Genomic DNA, 16,017 nt, shown 5'->3' with positions numbered 1-16,017 from the left:
AAAAAAAAAAAAGATGTATATGCACTTTTGCCAAAACCTCTGGGTTCCCATAAATATCCAAATACATCGACCATCACCCAGCCTGTTTGCACTCCCTCCCAGACTTAAGGGCCATTCTGGGAAAAGACACTAAAACATTTCACCCTCGGAATGTGAGTTTGACTGAGATTTTATTTAGATTTTGTAAATAGCCTAAATGCCTGGGGTGATCTGAAAGGAAATGCTGCAGAGTCCTGTTGCCTAAGAAATAGGGCAAGTCTTGCTCACTCAGGCATAGCCTGAAGGGAAAAACAAAAGTCCTCACTCTTATCCTGAAGGTCAAAACTTCTTTGGCTTCTCCTGTCCTAGTCTCTTCCTCTGTGTCCTCAAGGGTTTCTAAACCATAAACTGCTATTTAATAATTTTTTATATTAAACTTTTCCTGTTCAAATGATGGCAGGGTTTCTCCCTCCTGTTCTGACCTATACTGATACCAGGCCCTTCTGAGACACTGAGTTCCCCAAGAGCACAGGATGGTCGGTGCTGCAGGGCTGGGATGAAGCAAGCAAGGCACATGGGTTCATGGAGTTGCAGGGTTGTTCGAGGGCAGGGGGGGCACCTGAGGGTAGGTACCTCCTTGCATGCGAAGCCCTAGGTCCTTTGCTTGCCTTACCCTAGTCCAGACCTTGCCGTTCTGTCTTCTTTTTTAGAGTTCCGTGTAGCACATTCCAGAGAATTCATCTACTGAAACCCTCACCCCCAGTGTGATGGTATTTGGAGGTGGGGCCTTTGGGAGATAATTAGGTTTGGATGACGACAAGAGGGTGGTGCTCTTATGATATAATTAGTGCCCTTATAAGAAGAGGAAGGCAGAGTGAGAACTCTCTCTCCCCTGTATTCACCCGGGAAGGACCATGTGAGCACACAGAGAGGCCAGGAAGTGGACCTCACCAGGAAGTGAATCTGCAGGCACCTTGACCTTGGACTTGCCAGCCTCCAGAACTGAGAAATAAATGTCCGTTGTCTAAGCCACCCCATGATGATGTTTTGCTCTGGAAGCAAAGCTAAGGCAGTGCCCACTCAGCATGTCCTGAAAGGCTGAATCACCTTGTGTCTCAGAACCGTCTCTCTAATGCAGCTTAAGAGCTGAGTCTCTAAGCAGTGTAGCATGGTATTCAAAAGCCAGACTTTAAAGTCTTGTAGACCCAGGTTCAACCTTAGCCCTACGGAGACCCTGTTCTAGTCACTCCTTATGCCTCGGTTTCCTTAGCTGTAAAATAAGTGAAACAATACCTACTCCATAGGGGTGTGGAAAGGATCGAGTAAGACTACACACAGAGGACTTAGCTCAGTGCCCTCAAATATTAGCTATACTGCTAATAGTAGTAGTCACTCCCCATTATATTAACTCCAAATTCCCCCTAGTCTGAGTCACCAAATGATGAAATAGAGCCAAAATCCAGTACGTGAGTAATTAGTCATTCAGAGGGGGTCTAAAGTCTCAAATTTGAAGGTCGCCTCTGTCTGTCCCAAGAGCCAAACAACAGCCAAAGTAAACAAGGTTTAGGAAGGAATGTAAAAAATAGAGCAAAGGCATCGATCTCTTTTCCCATCAAAGAAGATTAGATTAGAATAAATATTCAATCTACTCTTTTTTGTTTCCATTTCAAAAAGTTGAAACTTTATTCAAACCCCACTCGTTGAGAATGTTTAGTGCCCCTTTCAGGTTCCAGGAACTATGCTAGTTAGCAAAGATTTAAAAATAAGATATCCTCTTTGCTCTCAAGCCACTGAAGGTCTTGAGGTACAGAGATAAGCATGTAAACAAAGCAAAGGTTGTTTTGAGTGTCGCTTACTCTCACTGAGGTGGAGCTCACGGCTCGGCAGGAGGGAGCGGGCAGGGAGCTGGCGAGGTCAGAGAACCTTTCCCACAGGAGAAAAAGGTACTCTCCATGATCCATATTGCTACTGCCCTGAGGAAGTGGAAGGAGAAGCACGGAAGCTAATTCCTGTGATAGACATATTCTCGCCGTGGCCTGGCTGCAAAGGTTTACCATCTGGCTTGCACAATTCCTTCGTGTTTAACAGTTGCCTCTCACAAGCTGGTAGGAACCAACTTCAGAACATCCCTGTGGAGGTGCTCTAAGCCACGAGTAAAATTGCTCTCAAACTGTATTGAGCGTAATTTAATTTCACCTTGATAATCCTGGAGAGTACTTCATGGCATTGTAGTTCCTGAGAGTCAACATGGGGAACATTAATTACTCTCGCACTGTGTCTGCAGAGCTGCTAATCAGCAGTGTAGTGTTGTAGCTGGCTACACCAAGGGGCTGACAAGGAAAAGATGGAACAGAATGTCTTGTAGGTTGTCAGTGGTATGGTTTTACTCCTTAAGGAGCTCTGGAAGGAATCCAGTAGAGGCTATCACCTTCCGTAGGTAAATTTATGATGGTATAAATAGTAATAACAGTGACAGAAATCATAATCATTTCCTTCCAATGGAATAAGGCTTTACAGTTTTCAAAGTGAATTGGACTTTCACCTTGAGGAAAATAGAACAGAGTCTTTATCTCCAGAAACAAATGGAGTGTATAAAATTCATTCTTTCTCGGCAGCCCCATGCTACTGACTTCTGCAGAGCATTCCAGTTGTATGTAGCCGGGGCTTGGGAAAGTTTCCTAGCTCTTGGGAAGGAAGTTAACTAAAACATATGACATCTCTGGCAAGAGTCACAATTTCACACAAAAACTTTCTTGCGATAACTTCACATATTGCTTCCCCTGGTGGGATCACCATCTCTAGGGAAGGCTTGGGTCTAAAATGACAGCTCTGTTTAATAAAAGTGAGAGCTGAATGCTAAATCCAGCAGGTTTTATTTCTCACGAAGAAGTCTTCATCTTAAAATCACTTGTTATGGATGATGTTATGACAGAGGTAAGTCCTTCCAGATTTTTTTTCGTCTTGTTTGTAGAGCATAGAAGCATTTTTAAGCTTCTTGCATGAAAAAAATAAGCAAATATGGTTACTACTCCTGCAAGTCAACAGTGTCTCCTGTAGATAAAATATTACAAAGTATTTGCTATTTACGTGAAATTGGAGGTGGGGGTGGCCACTGGAAAGAGTGTTGGCAGAGATGGGTGGTTGTAAGATTTCTTCCTGAATTAGACTGGTTATGGAAATCAGTGCTTTCAAATTTCAAAATGTGCTAGATATGGCAAATACATATATATGCCGTAAGGAAATAAAAGCCAGATAGGTATTTGCTATCCTAGCTAGTCGAGGAAAGTAAAACCATTTCAACATTAAGGGATGAGGTTACCACTTACGGATGTGGTGCATGCCCTTTATGGTCCCGTGTGTACAAGGGCCAGGCTCTGCACCGAAGAAGGTCTGAGGTCCGACTGCAAGGTGTGCATATAAAAGATTTTCAGGACACATTTGTTGATCATCACAGTGCTGAGATGGTATGAAAAGGTTGGACAAACACCTACTGCAGGCAGCATATTCACTACCTATAGGAAGGGGAGAGTCAGAGCTAGCAGGGTGAAGGTCTACGTGTATGACGCTTCGGTCCCTTCCATGGCACTGAAGAGTGACAGGGGAGGTTGTTCAAGTCCTCTGACTGCCCCAGAGACTTCGAACTCTCAGAACGAATAATTTGCTGTGAGCTCGAAATACAAAACCAATAACCATTCCTGATTTCGCTACTGTATTGACTAATTATTTGACTATGTACAATTGACCAATTATCTACACCTTGTGGAGAATTTTAAGAAAATCTTTGCAGTGTATATTTTCATGAACTCAAAAGTTATTTTCTCCCCTCTATTGAAAGGCTGTGAGAACACAAATGTCTGCCTGTAACAATTTTAACTAACACTTTCCCACAAAGGAGCATGTTCAAGAACCTCTAAAAAGAGTCTAATGATCAGACGTCAAATATATGAGGTAGTAGGAGGAAGAAAGAGAGAGTATGGAGAAATAACAATCCACAGATAATCTGTAATGCAATCTCTTAAATTAGAACGTTTAATTTCAACAGCTACCTCAAGAATTCCATAGCATATTCTTGCTCTTGGATAAAATCAGTGACAAAAAATGAGAGGGTCAAGCAATAGCAACAAAAAGATTAGGAGAAACAATGAGTTTGTGATATCCTCGAGCCAAAGGAGCACTAATACCTGAATAGTGAGAGGAACATGGCATGGGTTTGGGAATAAGGTATAAACCGATGTTGGAATCCAGGTTGTCCATTTATAATGTAATAACCTCGGGCAATTCACCTAATTCCTCTAGGCCTTAATTTCTTCATTTCTTAAATGGGATGATTATACCTAAGACGTAAGATTTTTGAAAAGATTTACACTCAAAGCTCAATTCTAATTATCATCCAACAGGCAGAAAAGTCTGCTGTGTGATTCTCTTTGAGGTTGTGAGTGAGTGGATATGGATTTCTCTGGCTGATCTGTGCCAGGGGATATGACTGTGCCGGGAGACAGGAAAGGTTGGAGGTGTGCGAAGGCTCCCGCCTCCTGCCCTCCATGTGCACACTCCCGTCACCACTGGTGGAGTCACCAGGCTGTGGTTAAGTCTTCACTGAGGAGGTTTGCAGGGTTCCCATTCCCATCTGGAAGGAGGAAGCCCCGGAATGCTTGTCCCACCGTCCCCACAAGTCATATGGAGGCCATTCATCACATGGCAACCAGAGGCCTTGAGGCTGACATGATAGGTTCTTCTGCACGCTCTATGGATCTTGTCCTGACAGGCAGAACGGGGCCAACATACATTGAGGATACTGAGTGCTGTCTCCATACCGTGGACTGTTCTAAAGACTGTGTGGAACTGAATTCATTTCTCCCTTCAACTGTGTGAGGTATTTTACAAGACATAGAAACTGAAACACAATTTCCATTGCTTGCCCAAGGACCCACAGCCATATTAGTCTGGCTCTGTGTCAGTGGGGTGAACTATTACACAACCCGGCCTAAGAAGAGTAATGAAATAATGTACATACAGCTCCCAGCACAGTGTCTGGCTCTTGGAAACTGGTCAGTCCATGGTAGCTGGTGTAGCTACTGTGCATCTGAGACTTTGTGAACTCCTGCTTGGGTGGCCACCTGAACCTCTCCTGGATCTGTTCACAGCCTTTGTCCTCTGACATATCAGTAGGTAAAGTCACAGTGCAGATTTTGGGGGCCCTTCTGGCTGAATTCTTTCAAGACACTGGAAATTTCGTGAACAGCTGAGCAGATTGGCCAACAAGACCAGCAGTAATTGTTATTCATCCTCTGGGTAATTTGGCACCTAATTTCACCAAACTATTGAGAAATCTGTTTTCTTGGCAAGTAACTTCAGAAGCGGTGAATCTTGGCAAAAATGTGGCCATCGGTTAGGTTAATAAATGGTTCCGTGTGATAATCATCTATGTGAGTTATAAATTTGGTTATATCATTTGAAAGGAAATTTCTTTCTGTTAATGGTGTGTGGGAGCAGAAGGGGAATGAGGACAGAGGTAAAGTTGGTAGGTTAGTTCACAGGATCATTCTGCAAATATCTCAAGTGGGAAAAGAGAAAAACAGATGACAAATAAAGAAACTATTAAGGACAATGCAATTGTAGTCTAACTGGACATATTTTTTATCACCATTGAATCCATGTCTTATAGCTTTTCTGAAAAATCAGCTATCAAAGTGACCATAAAGTAATTTCACTTTGCATCAACTGTTTTGAAGAGGAAAGAACAAATGTTCTTAGGTACCGCTACCAGATGGGCTGGGATTTTAATATCAGCCTTCATACTTACCAACTGTGCAAACTTGGGCAAGTTACTTAACCAGTCTGAGCAGAAATTTCCTCCTATCTAAAATTCATCCAAAAATTTGCTGTAAGGTCTAAAGTATGCAAAATTTTTGTCACATAGGAGAAGCTCAATAAATGGTAATTAATGTTGTTATTATCTCTGTTTGGTTTTTCTTTGAAAAACTTTCTGTGACCCAAAAGAAGGAGCTTATTCAAGATATATATCTAGATCTTTATTAGAGGGATTTTTTTTTAATCCAAATTATATGCATCAAATTGTTTACTTGAGTGGAAGAAATTCTAGAGTGAAGGATTGACTTTCTAATGACTAGACAAAGTTAGTTGAGTGAATTGTCTGATCAGCTCAGGAAAAAAGTAGGGTGGGGGCTCAGAGGTTGTCTTCCTCTGTCTATTGGTTCAGTTTATTTCTGTAAGCTTCTAATTTTTTTTTTTTTTTTTTTTAGCAATGGAGACATGGCCATTCCATTTCCAGTTTTGCCCTGGACCTAGAGCTATATATTTTTAATATATATTTTTTTAATATTTTTTAAGTAAACTCTACCCCCAGCGTGGGGCTTGAACTCACTACCCCAAGATCAAGAGTCGCATGCATCATGCTCTACCGACTGAGCCAGCCAGACGCCCCAGAACTATGTTTTGAAATAGGGACGGTTGGATTGAGAAAATTCCTTTTGTACAAATAGAACTCATTTACAGCTAGTCATTCAAATATCCCGTGGCAGCATAATAAAAATTTGGGACTTTCAATTTAATTAAAGGCTCCGGTTTACTCTTCCCTGGAAATAGTTACTCACATTTGGAAACTGCTCTCTTTCATGTATTTAAAATAGCATCTAATAGTAAGAAAGTAATTGATTAAGAAGTAATTTGCTGATCTGAAAGTGCTGATGTGATTTCAAAATGTATTTAAGATAAATCCAACTCAATGAGGCTTACATGCATAGATTGGGAAAATAAGGAGCTTATCATAGGATTTTCATAGCCACCTCAAAATGGCAAATGAAGATAAATTGCAGAAATCAGGACTACATGTTGTAATCAAAGAGGAACCTTGCCACAGACTGAAACAAACTTGGAAAACAAGTGAATGGAAGATTAAACAATGAAGTCTGAGTAAGATTGCTTGTTCTCTGTGATTAAAGCCTGACAAGGCTCCATGAGTCAAAATGTAAACACATACCAGTTATGGTGGACCCCACTGGTTTATACTTTGGCAAACCACAGCTGCCTCAAATTTACCATTGAAAAGATGTTTTTGGGGAAATGAAACTAGATACCGCCTTCTATCATGCATGTGATCTATTATTCATGATAAGCAATTCCTATGATAGGAGTAAGCCTTTTTATAATATTCCAATGACTTTTCTACATTTTGAAAAATATATTTATAATAGATTATCCCCTTATGTTTTTCATACCTGACTGACAAAATATTCAAGAATTTCCCATTATGTGCTTAATTTTAAGGTCTGAATTTTGAGATGCCTTCTTTTTTCTGAGCTGGCAGCTTTACTAATCAATGCACTATTCCAAATGTATGGATAGACAAACAAATACATACCAAGAAGCACATGGTATAAATGAGAGGAATCTAAATATGGAATCAGCCAATAATAGTGAAGCTAATATTTATTGTTACTGTTTGCCAAACAGTGGGCTAAACACTTTAGAAGAAATATTTCTTTTAATCATTAGCAATCCTAATAAGACAAAACCCCAGTATCCCAGATTATAGGAATAAAGGGTTTTGAAAATCTTTTTTTTTTTTTTTAAGATTTTTTATTTATTTATTTGACAGAGAGACAGACACAGAGAGAGAGGGAGCACAAGCAGGGGGAGCGGGAGAGGGAGAAGCAGGCTTCCCGCCAAGCAGGGAGCCTGATGCGGGGCTCCATCCCAGGAAACTGGGATCATGACCTGAGCTTAAGGCAGACGCTTAACAACTAAGCCACCCAGGCGCCCCTGAAAATCTTAACTGTTGATAAAGAATTAAATCCCTAAACGAGAATAGAAAGCATTTTGCAGGTGATTTCTTGGTAATTTGTAAAACTAAAGTTTTCCTAAAATTAACTGTATACTGACGCCTACAAATCATACACTGCAAGCGTCTACAGTCAAATTTTAAGTGATTTCTCTGCTTTATTAGTCATTTTTATTAAGGTTTATATGAAACTTCTGATTGAAGCTCCAACTGAAGCCAAAAAGATAAAACCTTTCCCTACTGCAAGTTTTCACTGAAGTATCCTATCAATAGAAACCAATGCTAAGTCTAAAAGATCTTCCATGATTTGGACTTTTCATTCATTCCTTGGACTGTGTTCACTACCTTCCGTGCACCACACCTTGGGGACACGAAGAAGACATGAACTCCACCCTCAAACAATACTCAGCCTATTAAGAGACACATGTAGGGGTGCCTGGGTGGCTCAGTCGTTAGGCGTCTGCCTTCGGCTCAGGTCATGATCCCAGAGTCCTAGGATCGAGCCCCGTATCAGGCTCCCTGCTCAGTGCGAGCCTGCTTCTCCCTCTCCCACTCCCGCTGCTTGTGTTCCCTCTCTCGCTGTGCCTCTCTCTGTCAAATAAATAAAAAAATAAAATCTTGAAAAAAAAAAGAGACATGTAAACAAACCATAGCTAATATAACACACAATACATCACATAATAGAGGTAGATAGAATAGAGGCCCAAAGGAGGAAGTAGTCAATTTTCACAGAAAAAAAAGGAAAATTCTAAGAAACTTCATGGAAGCAATGACAGAAAAGGTAGTGTTTTACCTGGCTGGCTCAATCAGGGGAGCATGCAACTCTTGATCTCCAGGTTGTGAGTTCGAGCCCCACATTGGGTGTAGAAATTACTTTAAAAAAAAAAGACCGTGTAGGCTGCCTGGGTGGTTCAGTCGGTTAAGCGTCTGCCTTCGGCTCAGGTCATGATCTCAGGGTCCTGGGATGGAGCCCCACGTCAGGTCCTTGCTCAGTGGGAAGTCTGCTTCTCCCTCTCCCTCTGCTCTTCTCCCCCTGCTCATACTTTCTCTCTCTCTGTGTCTCTCAAATAAATAAATAAATAATCTTAAAAAAAAAAAAAAGACAATGTATTAAATGTAGATGAAAATCTGTGGTTTTTGGAGGTTGTTCCATTTACTTATATTTTCAAGCTACTTTTTTGTCAAAAGATGAATTACTTAAAAAAAAAAAAGCATAGGAGTCTATCTCAGTCACCTACCATTCCATACTATTTTATTTCCTATTCCTGACATTCTGTTTCTCCCAGCACTTATCTTAACTCCGTTTTTTTTCTTTTAAGTAACTAATCAGACTGTTTTCCTATCAAATGAAAATTCATCTCAATACTTAGGACACAACCTAGTGACACCACACGTAGGTACAGAAGACAGGTAAGAGCATGTTTATTCCCACACTGTTTATAAGAGAAAAATATGGAAACCATCTAAAGATGCATCAGTAAGAGAATGGGTAAATTGTGGCCCTTTTATACAATGAAATACCGTATAACAGTTTAAATGAACTGGAAGATGTGTATTAATACATGTTGAGTGAAAACTCGAGAAGTGTAGAATATATCATTTTATAAAGATGGAAAACAGGCAAAAACCATTATAGTTTACAGATACATTTATAGTATAAGTATAAAAAAACACAAAAATTAAAACTCAAAAGTCAGGGGCACCTGGCTGGCTCAGTCAGTAGAGCATGTGACTCATGATTTCAGGGTCATGAGTTCAAGCCCCACGTTGGGCATGGAGACTACTCAAAAACAAAACAAAACAAACAAAAAAACTTCAAAGGACACCTGGGTGGCTCCATCGGTTAAGCATCTGGCTCTTGATTTCAGCTCAGGTCATGATCTGAGGCTCCTGGGAATCAAGCCCCTCATCAAGCTCTGTGCTCAGCGAAGAGTCTGCTTGAGATTCTCCCTCTCCCTCTCCCTCTGCCTCTCCCCCCACTCCCACACTCTGTCTCTCTATATATATCTAAAATAAATAAATAAATCTTAAAAAAAAAAAACCTCGGGGTTCCTGGGTGGCTCAGTCGTTAAGTGTCTGCCTTCAGCTCAGGTCATAATCCCAGGGTCCTGGGATCAAGCCCCGAATCAGGCTCCCTGCTCGGCCAGAAGCCTGCTTCTCCCTCTCCCTCTCCCACTCCCCCTGCTTGTGTTCCCTCTCTCGCTGTGTCTCTCTCTGTCAAATAAATAAATAAAATCTTTTATAAAAAAAAAAACCTCAAAATTCGGGATAGGTGTAAACTCTGTCAACAGCAGGAGAAGAATGGGGCAGGTTGATTACAGGGACTTTAACTATATGTGTAAGATTTTAATTTGGTCGGGAGAAGGAGAGGAAAACAAGAATAAGGGAGGGAGAGAACGAGGAAAAGAGAGATCCAGAGCAAATAGGCAACATTTTATTATATGACTGAGCTGGGTAGTAGATATATGACTTTTTTGTTATATTATTCTCTGTACTTTTCTGTATGTTTAAAATATTCTTGGGGTGTCTGGGTGGCGCAGTTGGTTAAGCGTCCACTCTTGGTTTCAGCTCAGGTCATGATCTCAGGGTCGTGGGACTGAGCCTCACAACAGGCTTCACGCCCAGCCTGGAGTCTGCTTAAGACTCTCCTTCCCTCTGCGCCTTCCCTGCGTGTACACACACGCACGCTTTCTCTCTCTCTCTCTAAAATAAATAAATAAATCTTTAAAAGAAAGGAAATATTCTATGTTAAAAATGAAGGATTGCTAAATCTTTATAATAGTAGTGTACAATGTTACTAACCAAATCTAATAAATAGTCAAAAATTTTAAAGTAAAAAATGAGCAAACTGCACATATAATTTTTAAATTCTAGTAAAGGAACTTATTTGCTTCTATGGGAAATAATATTTTTGTGTAATTTTCCCACTTCCCTTCTAGAGCATTCTTTAAAAAGACAACGTGAATGTCTTGGCATTATAAAGGAGGTGCTAGTGCTTATTAGCTACTCTGCTGTGAACCAATCTGTGATAGAATGAAGGGCTCCTGAGAGACCAACAAAAGACTAACAATCTATCCAACACTTATTTATGCTTCTTTTTTTCTTAAGTCCCCTGAGGGTTTTTAAGAAAGATGTTCAGAGTTTAGCAGGCCTCCAAATGAAAAAGCATAATATTAATTCATTTGCTAGTAACCAAATGACCAGTTGCAGAGGCAAAATTAAAACCTCAGCTTGGTGAATAAACCAAGGTCAAATTCACAATGGGTCTCTGACACCAAAAGAGGATAAAGATTTGAAGAGCGGCCATATGTAGGGAAAAGGACCCACGGCTGGGAGGATGGAGACCTAACCCCTAGGGCTAACTCTGCCATCAACTACAACTAGTAGGGTGATTTTAGAGTGGTCACTTTACCTCTCCCTGAAGCTTCATGTCCTTGTCTTTAAAGTGAAATACTGGATTTGATCTTCTAAGATCCTTTCTAGGTCTAAACGTCTATAATTTGGTATCCTAAATCATAGCAAAATATGAGTCCTTGGTTTAAACCGTAGGTAATAAAAAATTTGCATTAGAGATTTCTGTGAGACTGATAAATGAGGTAGAAATAGGTCTCTAGACCTAAGCTTTAGCAAATCATTTCCCCTATGCCCCAAAAGGGGAGGTAGAGATGGAGAATATATGTGATGTAGAAATTAACATGAGGTCTTTGTAATCTGTGAGAAATCATGGAAAACTACAATAAATCCAGAAAGTGGCACATGCAAATGCAGCCACTCCATAACCCTTTCTGAAGCTGTTATGTGTAGGGCACAGTTAAGCACTAAACGATGCAGTCCCTGCCCTCAAAAGGCTTAAGGTTTTTGTAGGGAAGACAGAAAAACAGACACTAAGTATTGTAACAGAGGCATGTACAATGAGTTACAAACTCAGATAAAGCACTTCATCCTGACTAGGGATGTCAAGGAAGACTTCCTAAAGGAGGTGAAGTTCAAACTCAATTCTAAAAGATAAATAGGAATTAGTTGAGGAAGAAGCAAGTAGGAACCTCATATGAGAAAGCAGAGATGTGATACGAGAACATGGTTATTTCAGTAAGAGCAAGTAGTGTGGTATGGCCATAATTCAGAGTAAAGAGATATGGCAGGAGATGAGAGTGGCAATTTAGGCAAAGGTCAGATCACTAAAGGTATCGAATGTCAACAAAAGCAGTTTAGATTTTTATTAACGGTAATGAGGAACCACTTTAAGCCAAGGACAGAGACAAGATACTATGCAAATTTCAGCTGAATCTTTCTGAAAGTTCTGTGGATGATAGATTGTAGGTGTGAGAGAAGAGTCAGGGGGACCAGTTGTAAGACACTGGTACAGTAATCCAAGTGACAACTGGGGAGGGCCTGGGGGATGACGAATGCTCTGATTCTCAAAAGGATAGAAAAGGACAGATTCTGGAAACTATAGATTATTGAACTACCTTTTCCTCTCTAGAAAATTCTCCAAAAGTCACCTAAAAGGTCATTGAGGAGCCTTAGAAAATGCATTGATCACTAGAACTACTAGCAGTTCACCCAAAGAGGCATCCAGACCAACCTCCTCTCCTTTGCAATAGGTCAGCGAGATTGGAGAGATCAGAGAAGAGTTTGTTGGTCAGTGTCCCTTGACTTCTCCATACTAACCCTGCCCTGTGCTTTTTTTCTGCCCTTGCCCTTTATCACAATAACCTAGGTAAAGGTTTCTCTGTAAGGATTGTTAGGACCTCAGTGAGACCCTTGCAACTCAGAGATGGGCCTTTAAATCAAAAAAAAAAAAAAAAAAAGCCAAATAAAAGATGCTGGGACTTGCCAAAAATTTTCCCCAATTTCAGAGGCTATGGCAGCCAATCACTCGTGAGCCTTGATACTCTGATATGTCAAGAATTCAACATGATACTCCAGATGAGAACTGACCAGGCTGTCAAAGCCAATTAATTTTGTTTCATATTGGTTATTCTCAGCGTTAACCCTTACATCAATTTGTACCCATTCCCAATGAATGACTATGGGTCCCCAAAATCCTGACAGCCTCTCTTCCATTCCCACCCTTGGGCTCTTGGCACAGCTGGTTCTTCCCTAGAATGCCCTCTCCCCATGCTTAACCTCTCTGATTTTAGGCCTCAGCTAAAGGCCTCCTCTGGCCACCCTACCTAAAGCTAGGGTGCCCCTTGGTTTCACCATCTCTGACCCTTGTTTTCTTTTAGGACATTCATTACAACCTGCACTGATTTATTTGTCTGCTTTCTTGTCTGCTTTGGTTTGGTTTTATCTTGTCAGTCTCCCCAAAAGAATTAGAATCCCCTGAGGGCAGGGACCAGGTCTGTCTTATTCATCACTGTATCACCAGCATGTAGCATGGTGTCTGGAACGTAGTACGTTGTCAATTAATATTGAATGAATGAATGAATGAATGAATCTTTGTCTTCCTTGATCCAAACTTGGCTCATTTATAAGACTCCAGTTTGCTTCCTCAGCCTCTCCACTTTGCTTTCTGCCCTGACCAGCCACCAACCTTCTCACCCACACAGTATATATCCTATTTCACCTCTCACCTCTGCCCGGCTCAGCCCTTCCAGCCAGATCTCTCCCCTCAGGCTACACAATGAACAATGTATTTGTCTTGGAGCTGTTTCTCTTGCTGCCTCAATGATCAGCTAGAGCTATTAACCTCAGCTGATCCTTGCTCCCGCTCCCTGACAAAAAAATAAATAAATGAAAACAGAAAACAGCCAAAACCACAGCTGCCTTGGGATCCTACAGCCAATCCTTGAGTACTGGCTCTAATCAAATTTACATCGGGCAAAAAATTGGCAGTGTGGCTAATATATTGGTGAATCGATGTCATGATGATCTGGAACAATCACATCTTTTTGGTCAATCACATCATTGGAACACTATTTTCAAGCTGGGTTCCACACTTTAAGGGGGAAATATTGAAAACTTCAAGTATGTCCAGATGAACGTGATGAGTTTGTAAACTGTTGAAATAGGAATGGAGCTTAACACATGGGCTCTGAAGCCAGACTGTTTGAATCCGGGCTCTACTACTTGCTATGTGCTTTTTACAATTTAATTAACTTTGTGCCTTGATTTCCCCAGCTGTGAAGTGGGGCTAATAATAGTGCCCATCTCACAGAGCATTGTGAGGATCAAATGAGTTGACACATGCAAAGCACTTAAAATGCTATCAGGCCCATATTAAGTGCTGTTTCAATGTCAGATGTTCTATGAAGAATGGGGAAGAAACTGGTACAATATTTCATTCATTATTTCTCAAGACCCTTGCTGAGTGTGGTCTGAAGATCTACAGCATTCGCTTCATCTGGGAGCTTGTTGGAAATGCAGAATCTCAGGCCCCAGCTTGACCTATTGAATCCGAAACGGCACAATAGGAACCAAGTTGGAAGTGGGGAGAGATACAATCAGTAAGATGCCAATCCCATATAAGAACAAAAATGAAGAAGGTCAGTGAGGCCTCACTAATATTAGGAAAAGATTCTAAATCCATCAAGGTCCACAGTCAAGTTACCCTTCATTACAACTCCTAGCCCACATTTAAAATAGATGGAATTAAACAGAACTTGTGGGGACCAGAACAAATGCTAGATTTAGGGTGTAAAGGGGCTGGGATGAGGGAGCAAGATTTGGAATCAACTGGTGCAGGTACCCATTTGTGTAGGGCATCCAAGCAGCAAAGCTCCCTCTCTGACAGGTGAGGGGAAGGGATGGGTAGTGGGGAAAAGAAGGGGTCCATATTGCCCTGATTCCTTTCTTTTCCCCAGACAAGGTCACCATATGTCTCAGTCTATTCGAGAGGCTATAACAATACCATAGACTAGGTGATTATAAACAGCAGAAATTTCTTACAGCTCTGGAGGTTGGGAAGTCCAAGATCAAGACACTAGCAGATTTGGTGTTTGGTGAGAGCCCACTTCCTGGTTCACAGATGACAATTTTCTGGCTGTGTCCTCACATGGGGGAAGAGCCAACAGAGCTCTCTGGGGTCTCTTTTATAAGAGCACTAATTCCAGTCAGGATGGCTCCATTGTCATGACCTAATCACCTCCCAAAAGCCCTACCCTCCAAATACTACCACATTGGGAATTAAGTTTCAACATATGAATTTGGGGGACACAAACATTCAGTATATTGTACCATTCTTAAAAGAGTAAAAGAAGTTCATTTTCTTCCAAGACTCCTCATTACTAAACCAAGGATCAAGAACAATAAGTAAATCCATTATTGTTTCAAGACTGCATTGTGGCTTAATCTTGGTTCAAAGAAAATGAGACCGGCTGATGTTTCAATGCCAGAACAGTAGGAAAAAAAAAAAAAAAAATTCTGGTGCCAACTATGGAAGTTTATTATATCCATAGTGAGGTGGAAAGCAAAGAATTAACAGGAACAAAAGTAACACATATGCCCCCAAATCTTCAGTTATCTCATGATGAGTCATTTGCTGAAAGCAGTGGTTCAAGAGGGCTACACCATACTTTGAAACTATGCTAAGTAACAGAGTGAAGAGGAAGAGAAAGGAAATAGAATCTTATCAAGAAGGAAATGAGCCAAGAAAAGCAAAAGAATCTCTGGAATACTTGTGACGTCAATCTATAAACCTCAGAGCCCCTTCACCCTTTGGGGGAGGAGAACCATGAATGTAGGCCCTTTGTGGTTTATCATTTACAGTTTTGAAACTTGGCCAAGTCCAGTCAGAACTCCAGAATTGTGTTTTTTTATATCTCTAATATTATTGGAACACCAGCTTGTTGAAAAAAATGACACATTTCAACCAAACAAGATGAAAATCATGTGAAAGCAAATACATCACTTATAAGTAGATTGATTTCAGGGCGCCTGGGTGGCTCAGTCGTTAAGCGTCTGCCTTCGGCTCAGGTCATGATCCCAGAATTCTGGGATCGAGGCCCACATCGGGCTCCCTGTTCCGCAGGAAGCCTGCTCCTCCCTCTCCCACTCCCCCTGCTTGTGTTCCCTCTCTCGCTGTCTGTCAAATAAATAAATAAATAAATCTTAAAAAAAAAATAAAGTAGATTGATTTCTAATGCAAATGTTTCCAACCCGAAATGGAGATGATTACTTGCCCCAGGAATATTATCAGACAATGAAAATTGAGCCCAAAGATGTAACTTACTTTATTGGTAGGTGGTTCTTGAGGTGGCTTAGGGAAATAAAATCAAACAACTTTTCTACCT

The sequence above is a fragment of the Mirounga leonina genome, unplaced genomic scaffold (genome assembly GCF_011800145.1).
Source record: "Mirounga leonina isolate KUSES-001 unplaced genomic scaffold, KU_Mleo_1.0 Mir_125, whole genome shotgun sequence".
Taxonomy (NCBI): domain Eukaryota; kingdom Metazoa; phylum Chordata; class Mammalia; order Carnivora; family Phocidae; genus Mirounga; species Mirounga leonina.
Note: the sequence above shows the minus strand (reverse complement) of the source record.